Consider the following 12,212-nt stretch of genomic DNA (forward strand, 5'->3'; position numbering starts at 1 on the left):
ATGAGTAAATGTTGAGTTCTGCACAACCTGAGACCAGAGGGCGTGGGGGACTAGAGGGCGTGGAGGTAGCATGCATTTCCACTACCGTCCACGAATAGGCTCAATCAAACCGAGCCTGCAGCATTTTCGTTTTTGTCGGGTTGAGCGGAGTTTCCACTTTTTCTATTTTACATGGTGTGTCACATTTTATCAGAATTTTAGATTTTGTTATTTTCTTCATAATTATATCGATATTACTGACAATTCAACATATAAATAAACTATTTTCTAGTGATGTTTTTTTTTTCTTGTCTAAGCTATTATTGTTAATACATTAAGACAACATTGCTTTCATTCGTATAGTAAACTGTTTGTCTTGTCTTGTTCTTAAGTATCGTTTCGTAGTACTTAAGACGTCGTTCCTGTCCATTGTTGTGTCGATAACACCACAAAGTATTTAAAATACACTGTAATAGTGCTACAATTTAATTAAACTGATTGCCATATTATTTAATTTCTCTTCCCTCAGTACTTCTGCAAATACCGCGAAGCTCTTTAAAATTATAGACCGACCGTCATTTCTACGAGCTGTTTAATATTGTTCAACGCACTGACTTCTGAATGAATACCTATATATGCGAGAATGGTATTAAAATGCTTTTATATTTTTTCAAAATTTGTTATATGTTCGCCGTAAAATGGTGCCATTTAATTTCAAGATGACGGCGCCATATGCGAAACAATTACTAGAAAAATGAGCGCTTCTCCGTTGAAGATGTCCATATGAAAGCACTTGAAACTTGTTTCAGTATCAAGTGGTTGTTGATGCCAGTATTATAGCTAACTTAACAAAACTTGAACATAAAAATGTTACTTTATTTTCATCAGTGAGCGAAATATTCTTAGCAGGCAACGACTTCGAATATGCGCAACGTTGATGCAATGTTGTATATCTTTATAACCTCATAGCACTACTAATTTGCATGTTAATAAATTATTGCTGTAAAACTGGATCGTATGGTAATTTTGATATGCGTTTCATCGAAACAGGTTCAATTTAATAGATATAATAAGTTTCAGCACGGTTTATGTGATAGAAGTAACAAAGAAGCGTTAAAAACATATTGTCAACTACTTTGAAATTGACCAGTTTCATTAGAAAACATGATATCATTTGCAACGCACTACTCTTAAAAAAATAGTTTAAATTTTCAAAGACATCAAAACATTTTTCTCCTTTCAGTAAAGATACAATAAGCAGATATTTCCTTGAATGTTCCCCTTTTGTAAAATACAACGATTTTAAGTTTCAGTTTAACTATAATGCACGAGAAGCACCTTTCCTAAATACTAACTGTAATCATGATGTCACATACCTTTTTATTGTAACATATCCGTCTTATACATTTCTTTTGTCAGTTCAGTTCTTGGAAAAAATACAGCACAGTAAAGAAGTTGATAGGAGAATGTTATCAGATAGCAGCGTCTCTCTCTTTTAAAGCAGTCGTTATTCCTCCGTCAATCATATATCGGATTGCAGAAGTTATTGTTCTATAAGAAGTTGCAAAACCAAATATGGAATCACTGTTGTCTAAGTGAGTCGAGAGCTAGCCAATAAAATATTCCATCCATATGTCACACAAAATTGTATATATAATGTGATTGTTATTAGGAAATAACACCTTGTTCCTTGTAATATTTTATAGTTTTCATAGTAATTCTTATCACTGATTCAAATCGATCATCTGCACTGCCAAAGACCACGACTGTATTTTACATTTACAACAAGTAACAAGGTTATGATTGTAACATAATGAAACTTGTATCTTCTGAAGGACATAAACCGGAAAACCACAATTACCCTGCATTAAGTGGATATTGCCCTATAAATGGAATACCGCCATAACGATTTTGTGAAATTACTATCTTTCACTTCATTGCAAAATATATGTATGTTAAAAATACGTCATGTATTTTTTTGGTTTTGTTTTCTAATACTTTTTCGGTTCATACTTATATCTGGCTCTTTAATGTCACGTTATTTTGCATAAAAACTAAAAAAAAACGGCATGATAAACAATAGGATCGCAGAGGAAAAGCAATTAATATTCAGAGCGAACATAGCTTTTTTTCAAGTCAATTTTGCAACAAGCAATTCCTAAACAGCAAATGATTCTGTTCTTTTTTGTTGCTGTATTTGAACCGTTATCGTTACAAATAATAAATACAGTTGCACTTTCCATTCCGGCTCTAGCAAAACAAAATATTATTCATAAAGTTACATTAGATTGCTCATTAAATATCACTTAATTTGCCATCTTAAATTTTTATACTATCAAATGGTGGGTAAATGTTTAAATATATTTAATATATGCATTCTGTTATTGAATAAAACCCTGCCAACTATATCCTGACAAATGCATAGTATACTAACTTATTCCAACAATAGCTCTACCAAAAGACACGAAAAAAAAGAAGAATAAATTGGAACACAAATATATCTTTCATGTCTTGTGTGTGAGCTATTTTTCAAATATCTTTGTGTACTATGATGTATTCCAATTCATTCATCTTAATGTACAGATTCTAAGATAATAACTATATAGGAATTCTGTCTGGGCGAATAAACCATATAAATGATTTCAATTATGCTTTGCGTTATTTATAAAATGTATCCTGTAATAACTTGATGTCTGGCTAAGACAAATCAGAATCACGACTAGTGAAGTCAGAAGTCATTTTCACTCACAGCTATTTCATAACTAGTGTCATACATCATATAATTAATATGACAGAAATATATCATTTTGTTGAATGTACTTTACCAGCTGGTCTATGTGATTACAAGAGAAAATATCATTCGTGCGCAATAATGCCATTATCTTTTGTGTTGAGTTGCTAACAAGTTTTTACCAGCTACAGTGATCTATCTATCTAATTTGCCACATTTGACGTTATTGATAGAATGGTGATGAGTTTGTTAGATTTGATGTTGACAAGTCAAGTCAGAAGCTTGCGGAGGATGAATATACCAAACAGCATAATTATTCTACCAACATCATTATGAGTTAAGCGCTATCACTATTATTATTTGAATATTCAAATAAAAAATATCTTCAGTACATTCTCGAAGAAAATACAAATGACTATAGTCACTGTGTATCAATTTTGAATTTAAAGTACTATCATAATTACAAGGATCATTTATCAATATATTTTATATTAACAAAATGATACACATCAAACATATACCTCAAACAATGCATGTTTGTTTGTTTGGTTTTTTGTCCTTGGGGAAATTTCTACAAGACATTGTGTCTGGTCTGTGTCAAATCTATCGCGCAAGAAGCATTCTATATCTCGATATAATTTAGTCAATCTACTTCCTATGGATCTGTTTGTCTTATGGCATAATAACTGCCTGATAAAAAGAAAAATATGTTTTTGACATGTCCCTCCTACAACAAACTAGGTATTGGCTGTTAAATGGATAACTCTTGATAATACATAACTACTGATCGTGAATGATCAATTTCCAATTTGTATTTCCTCTCGAAATGTTATTTAACGACAGTACAACGAAGATTTATGTAGTATTGACACACTGAATTATTGAATGGAATTGCAACGGACGCCTCTCGTATTCCGAATTCCTGTTTATATGTCTTCAAACAATTTTACTTTTTGCCTTACCTCTTCGGATCTACCTCATACCTATATCGTATGTATAAAATGATATAGAGACTTACTTTAAACCCTCTTAACTCAAGGGAAATCTCTATTTATAGGTTTATAGAATGAAATTGTTGAGTGAACACTGTCAATCCTAATCATGTGTATAATATACCAATGCAATGGAAAAGTAATCTATCTATGTTACCTGCTTTACAGATTCACAAAGTCATGCAAACAGCTGTCCTAAAATAAATGTCTTTGATTCTTCATATATATAGATAGAGAAGAGATTGTATTCTCTTCCAGAAGTAGCTTTCTCAACATAGAATACCGTGTGAAATTCTGTAAATTTAACCCTTTTAAAAACATATATATATATCGTTCGTTTGTTGACAAATTGCACTACCACCGTGTCATATTCTTGATCTTCCCCAGTCAACACTGCATGAATTTTTGGATTTAACAAAAAATTAAATGTCATTTAAATTACATCTAAATTTTGAATGCAATTGCATTAAAGTGAATTTAATGTTAATTAAATTTCATAATTTACTTTTAATTTACTTTGCATTAAATTTTTCATAAAATTCTTAAGTTTCCTTTGCATTTAAGTTGCGCTTAAATGTTATGAAATTTCTGATTTAATTGTAATTTTAGGACAATAAATCTTTATATGAATTTAGTAGATCTTCATGCAGGTAAATTTTGAACGCCTTTGATCAAATTCCACACAATATTTGTATAAACAGAAATTTAATTTACCAAAATTGCATACAATTCCAAATTTAATGAAGTGATAGGGAAATAAATCTACTGAATTATACAGATTATGAAAGTCTTCACACAAGTTAATGGGAAGGTCATTGAATAAAAATTTAATGTCATGGAGTTAAGGGGGAGTTGGGGTGGGTGTAAACAGAGTTCTGACTGAAATTATGTAGACAGCAGTTGCCAGAAAGAATTCAGAATCACCCATTTGTTGTGACATTCAAGGCCATTCTATGCTTCCTGCTGGTAGGTTTCGAAGAATTACGAGTCCATTAACAATTGATAACGTGTTAAAATACAATGTACTTCTTTTCCTATGATTACATTGTCCTATTCATTTTGTTCATATTGCTATTCACTGCCGTCTTTTTTTTCACTGAATTCTAAACGTTTACTGTTTCAGCATTCAATTTGTCTACAGAAAAACTTCATTACAAGTATTATGTAAACTGTTCTTTGTCTCTTTTATCTTTACAGTTTATTTTACCAAGTAAATGGTCGATTTTAATCAAAACAAACAATGAAAATCGTATTGAGACTTTTAAAATAACAAACACTTCAGATAGAACAATGTGTATTTCATTTGTACTCAAAAATTGATTAAAAATTGTTAACAATTCTAGTTGCAATATCAATAAATATTTGCATCTACTTTAAGAACTAGTTAAATACAAAAACATCTTCAGCTATTGGAATAGTACTTTCAAACATTTGCTTTACTTAATCCCAGTCTTTATCTCTGCATGTTCTTTTATCATTGTATTTATGTTCGAGTTTATATGAACATTCATGAATATAAACGACGCTCTAACAGTCAACTTTCGTCCTGAACACTCCTCAATTAAACAGGTTTCATTACTGCTTTCATAAAAGGCATCAGAGCTTCATTGAAATACAATGGAATCGATGATACTCGGTAGATTTACTTCCGTCTGCACTTCCGAAAATATGTAGTGATCTGTAATTTCCGTCAGTTACGTAATGGAGCTTAATTGTTCCAGCATGCTTTAAGTACTGAATGAAATCCTAGATAAATTGGAAAGACATGCATACACATTTATCATTATCATTATTGAATGTTAATGCATTTAAACTGTTCTATTTATTTGTTTATAGCTTTCTGTTGTAAATTAGTGTCAGTCCCTGAATAAATATACTGTTGGAAATAAATGAATTTGTATTTCTATCTTTCAATAATACTTTCGAACATAACGACAATGCTCCAACAATGCTCGACAAAGTCAAAATAACAAAAGAAGGGCCATAGTTCAGTATTCGAATCTGATACTGATCATAAAACGGTCGGTTTCAAGCAGGCTTGACATAATCATTTTACTTAAGCAAAGCATAATATAAACATCGTTTCCGCACTTGCGCGCTGCTAGTTTGTACTTTAATCAGGTGTTATCCAAACACCAATGAACAAACAGACTGAATGTAACAGAACTATATAACTGGTAAACAACCGCTTAAATAATAGGAGTAATGAGGCAGGATCAGGGTAATCCATAAAAATACGAAATCCTTAATACGGGTGTAATTTTATATCTCTTTAAAATTCTAACACGACCAGCAAATAACCTACATACATGTAGAGCAAAATCTATCTCGGGTTACTCTGCAATAAACCACTCGCGTGCAAAGACGTCATCCGATCCAGGTGCGTAGCACGGTCGTAAAAAGTAATTACCATTCTAACACGACATACCCGAGTTTTTCGTTCTTATGCGAAACAATATATCATTCAGGCTTACGGCCTTCGTGATATTTTCTTACGCATAAGAACTCAAAACTCGGATTTTTCTACGATAAACCACGTTTGGGAACTTATTATTTCTTAAATAATACATTTGTCAGTTTTAAATTTCAAAAATCGGTTTATTTATAGCCCCAGTACTTTCCTTTAAAGTCACATCTTAATAAGGCAATTAAAACACACTGTATATATATAGTATAGTAAAATCTGTAATTGTTTACTTTACAACATGTCAAGAGATTGTACATAATTATGCTTTAAAATGATTATGAATGTAAGAATTTCGACATTAACTCGCTGCATAACATCAGTCAAGTCAAGTGACCAGGCTCACAAATTATTTTTTAAATATCTGATAGGATTATGATTCACATGAAAAACACCCTTTCCACCAGAAGTGACTCATTATCGCCTACTTGACAACCTCGCATTGTTTTTGTAGAAATTCTGACTATTTCGAAGAAGGATTAAATAGCACTTACATAAAGATTATTGGGTTTTTTTGGCTGTTGTTTTTATGACACGCATATTAATGTGATATGTTTGGTTACATGTATGTTTTCCCTGTATAACTTTGGCTCAAAAGAGTCACGATTCTCGTCATGTTATCATTGGACTTTTTAAGGAAGTTGAGACAATCAGTTCCAATGTGCATTTTTAGAGCCGCCACACATACCATTTTTACAGGCATTTCAAAGGAAGTGGGCGGGGAATATTTTTGTAATAAACACCAGCATTAAGTATACGAAAACTTTATCCTGAAATGACACTGTAACATGAAAGCTGTACACAACAATAAATTTCCCTCTAACAATACATATATACAGTTACATACTCTATTCAATGCGTCTTCCTTGAGTCCTAACAAGGGTTCGACTTTATATTATCACAACAAAACTCGTAATCGTCTATTATAATTCATTTTGATAAACAATCAAATCAATTCTCCGTGTTATACAAAAACCGTAGAGACTGCATTATTGCTGGCACAAGACAACGTATATTTTAGTTCTCATAGAAAATGAGGTTTAATCATCAGACCCAGTGGAACTAATTATTTTAACATTGCTTGATTTAATTGCCTGTTAAACATAGAAAATTATCAAGCCATGTATATTTAACAAATAATCGAGGCCTTCGAGTTGTTTATCATCTGATTTACCACGGTTCAGAGTTCAGATGCGTAGGAATTGAACCACGAGGGCGCTAGTGGTTTAATACTGAAGCATCTGAACGATGAACCGTGGTAAATTAGACGATAAATCGCAAGAAGGCCTTGATTGTTTTCATTCTGACAATGATCTATTTTAATAAATATTATACTGGACTTCATTTACGCTAGGAATAATGTATCGGACGTCATGCGGCAATTTGACTTCATAAATGACATCATAATGCTCTCTTACCGGTCCGCGCGTCAACCGTTGTTTATCGCAGAATATACAGAGCTAGATTTTCTTCTTTGTTTAACTGGAAATCAAATCGAGCCATGTTAGAATCCAGGATAAACAACGGTTGACACACGGACCGATAACAGAACATTTACGTCAATTATGGCGTCAAATTACCACACAACGTCCTTTGCACTATTACTCGGATAAATGAAGTCAAGTATTATTTTATCAACATATATCAATGAACATGTAACAATGAAAACAATTCAGGCCTTCCTATATCGTCTAAATACCCGGGTTCATCGTTCAGATGCTTTGGTATTTCAACACTCGGACTAATGCCATCGTGATTCAATTCCTACGCATCTGAACACTGTACCGTGATAAACCAGGCAACAAACCACTCGAAGGCCTTGATTATTAGACAAAATCTTTATTAGCCTTCTTCAACAAGAATTCTCTTTTGGAAATAATATGATCTCTACGTAAATAAACTCTCTTTAATTTAAATATTCTGTTACGTCTAAGAGTAATTATTGCTAGTTACTTAAAATACTAAAGGCAACAGAAAAGCAAACCAGCAACTATTAACAATAACAAAGTTTATTATGAAAAGTAACAATTCAAATACTTTATGTTAACTAGCTGTAAAAGTCCAATCGAAATGCAAGAATAGTCCAACTCATGTCCTGGTCAAATTTAAATCCAGTCGGTAGTAATTCCAAATTCCTCACAGAATTCAAACTGTATTTAATATTTCCAAAGCATGTAAATCCTCACTTTAAAGATAATTTTAAGACAAAAATGTTAATGTGTATCCTTAAATGTTTAAACTAGGAACATTTTGCTTTAAGAAATACTGGAATTTTTACAGTAAGATCTTACTTAGGGTTTCCCAAGTCTTCAGACAGTTTCCTATCTAAAACATCATGAAAGTTTCCAGCACTTTTATGTATCACTACGAATAAAATGAAGAATCTAGCAAAATTTATAATTACCCAGACTTTCAGACTTTAAAATAATGTAAGTACCCTGTTTATCAGTATTAGTATGGAACTTTTTGGAAAACTATAGAATACAAAATAACTTGTTGACATACATAATACCACAGAACTAGGACAGGCTTTTCAGTAAACAATAAGGGCTATATTCATAGTCATGACTGAAACTCACACTTGCTTCTGACTCAAACTTGTTGGGAATGTATCACTAATGTGGGCCTGGAGTACACCTTGCGGAAGTGTAAGCGGAGCCGAATGTCATATTCATAAATCCCACTCAATTTTTACTTTTGGAAGGGCAACTCGAGTAATGGTGATTACAACTGATCCGCAATTGATTTAGCGGATTATAACGGTATATAACATCAAAGGTATTCAAATGTGCAAATCATTATTTTTGTAGATGTATTTGCCAAGTCGGAAGTTGCCATTGCTTGGCTGTATGTTTGTCTGTCCAACTGTCCATTTGTTTTATAATACGTCCTTCCGTCTGTCTGCCACTCTACTCAATTGTATAAGTTGAATAAAATAATACGTAAGGGTACATTACGTTATATTTTGTTGAATTTGAACTTTATTTTTACAATTGAATTATACTCGTGCCATTAACTGTTGGTATTTCACGAAAGCCAACCCACGAAATATTTCAGTTATTACAAATATATCATTTATATTATTATTAATTTCCGATGTCATTTTTTTAAAACTAAATAGATTTAATAACTATTTCTTAATGACAGATTAAATTGAAGGGACTGTTCATATTTTCAGTATTAATTAACCGATATAGGCTTGTTAAATGTAAATATTTGTTACTACGACGTGTGTATCAGTGAGTGACTGATGAGCCCCGTTAGGCTAGGTTTCATAGCTCTGTATTTAATTGCCTATATCTATTTTTAAATAGTTTTCATCAATTTACTGTCTATTTATTTTTGTTTCATATCGTTTCGTTTTCGTCGTCCTCAACAAAATGTATTAAAAAAGAACATGTTTTTTTTCTGAAATTCCTTACACAAATATATACTTCCGCTGTAAATACATACATGACACTGTTATCTTACCTGCAAATGAATTAAGTAATGTAAATTTATCATGTATATTTGCAAACTCATATTTCAGAAGCACTCAATTAAGTGTCCCCAGGACCTCCCTCAACATTCACTCACTCTCGGGCGTTGACTCGACTGTCACTCACCTTTATGAATACAAACGTTTCATAAACAAACCTTTTATCAACAGGCTGTCTTTCTGTTTATATCTTTTAGTTGCCCTCGTAATGACAAGGAAAACAAGGCAGTCTGAAAGACAGCTAAATCCCCCGCCACTGCTATGGATAGTGAAAGGGTAAACCTTTGATTTTAGCTGTGACCTTGACCTTGAACTGACATAGCTGACTCATGAATTCTGCACAACGTCTTGATGAGGTGATCATTTGACCAAAGTTTCATGAAAATCCTTCAAGGGGTTTAGGAGATACACAGCTGAAACCTTTGACCTTCAGTTGTGACCTTGACCTTGAGTTGACATGGCTGACTCATGAGTTCTTGATGAAGTGATCATTTGACCCCAGTTTGATGAACATCCTTCAAGGGGTTAAGGAGATACAGAGTGGACACCAAACGGAAGGCTCAAACCTTCGATCCTTAGTTGTGACCTTGACCTTGAGCTGGCGTGGTTGACTCATAATTTCTGCACATCGTTCTGATGAGGTAATCATTTGACCCAAGTTTTATAAAATTCCTTCAAGGGGTTAAGGAGATATAGGGCGGACACGAAATGGAAGGCTCAAACCTTTGACCTTCAGTTGTGACCTTGACCTTGAGCCGACATGGCTGACTTATGGGTTCTGCACATCGCTTTGATGAGGTGATCGTTTGACCCAAGTTTGATGAAAATCCTTCAAGGGGTTTAGGACATATAGAGCGGACACAAAATGGAAGGCTCAAACCTTTGACCCTAAGTTGTGACCTTGACCTTGAGCCGGCATGACTGACTCATGGGTTCTGCATATTGTCTTGATGAGGTGATCATTTGACCCAAGTTTTATAAAATTCCTTCAAGGGGTTTAAGAGATATAGAGCGGACACAAAATGGAAGGCTCAAACCTTTGACCTTGAGTTGTGACCTTGACCTTGAGCCGGCATGGCTGACTCATAGGTTCTGCACATCGTCTTGATGAGGTGATCATTTGACCAAAGTTTTATAAAATTCCTTCGAGGGGTTTAGAAGATATAGAGCGGACACAAAATGGCAGGCTCAAACCTTTGACCTTGAGTTGTGACCTTGACCTTGAACCGACAAGGCTGACTCATGGGTTCTGCACATCGTCTTGATGAAGTGATCATTTGACCCAAGTTTCATGAAAATCCTTCAAGGGGTTTAGGAGATATGGACCGGACACGATTTTGTTACGGACGGAAGGACGGACGGCCGGACGCAGACCATTCCTATAATCCCTCCGCCACGGCGGGGGATTAACAAACACATATAACGAAGACGTAAGTAGCAAAATTATGCATGTTTATCAAAGCAACAGCAAATATACACATGCAAGTAAGCTACATATTTGGTCTATAATAATTATTTCATATTACTACAGCAATATATATAGGGCCAGTTCTAAAGTTTATTGAAATCAAAAATTATCGTTTCCGTTTATCTGCATCATTTTGATATTTCGTTGTATTGGTAACAAGATAGTTATTCAGACTTAAATAATTTGTCATCCTCATCTGTCACTTACAATAAACCAATTGACGCCAGTTATGATTTGTCAGATCATTCATTGACATCATCACTATGTTAGACTTATTCCACAGAACAAATACCCGAAATATCAGACTTTTATGATTAACAATACAGTTGACCTGTATTACCCGACCGCTTGACTAGGATCGCAATATCCTAACGATAAAATCTGGAAATTCTGGTCACGACCGAATGAGATGATAATTATATTTTGTCACACAAATGCCACAGTTATCACATGACACGAACAAGTTAAATACCTGTAGGGAATGGATCAGACAAGCGGATAAAGGTCCATCAGTAATAGCCCCGTGCCAATATCGCAGCCTTTAAAGCTACTTCCTACAGTAATCTATATGAGTCTGTATATATGGTGGATATTTACATACAAAACATATACAAAGTAAATCAAATTGACAACACGGATACATCAATCAGATGAGTACATACTAAATTTGAATTCACAACTACGGTGTTCACACTGTTAAAAGGAGCATTTCCAAACCAGCAGCCCAGTGCAACATTATTACTGATTACATTGTCTTTGATTATCTCCATTTTACTAATCTGACAGAATAGCTTCATACGCAATATTAAAGTAGTGCTTTTCTAACAATTTAACTATGCATATAATCTATTTTGACAGCTGCTGTATCTGTTTTAGCATAAAAGTAAAATGCATATTTATAAACCAGAGTTACATTGTACATTACGAAAGTCATTTCGCATTCCTCACGACCAACATATAAACAAACATGGCCCAGACATGTCAATGTACTTTTTACAATACAATACAATACAATAAGTTTTATTTTGATTCGGCAAGAAGACAACATTACAAAACATAAATTCTGAAGAGCTTTCGAACCGACTACTTTAATGAAGGCG

The 12,212-nt window shown here is 33.5% G+C and overlaps 1 protein-coding gene across 1 annotated transcript in view; it reads right to left on the reverse strand.

Annotated features, from left to right (window-relative positions):
* Window positions 1–1,789, reverse strand: part of LOC123545090 (G-protein coupled receptor moody-like) — a 117,704-nt gene extending 115,915 nt beyond the window's left edge. Inside the window, exon 1 of the mRNA XM_045331370.2 lies at window positions 1,356–1,789. The gene's annotated coding sequence lies outside the window, so the exon portion shown is untranslated. The remainder of the gene's footprint in view (window positions 1–1,355) is intronic.
* Between the last annotated feature and the right edge of the window lie 10,423 nt (window positions 1,790–12,212).

The sequence above is a fragment of the Mercenaria mercenaria genome, chromosome 1, assembly GCF_021730395.1.
Source record: "Mercenaria mercenaria strain notata chromosome 1, MADL_Memer_1, whole genome shotgun sequence".
Classification (NCBI taxonomy): Eukaryota; Metazoa; Mollusca; class Bivalvia; order Venerida; family Veneridae; genus Mercenaria; species Mercenaria mercenaria.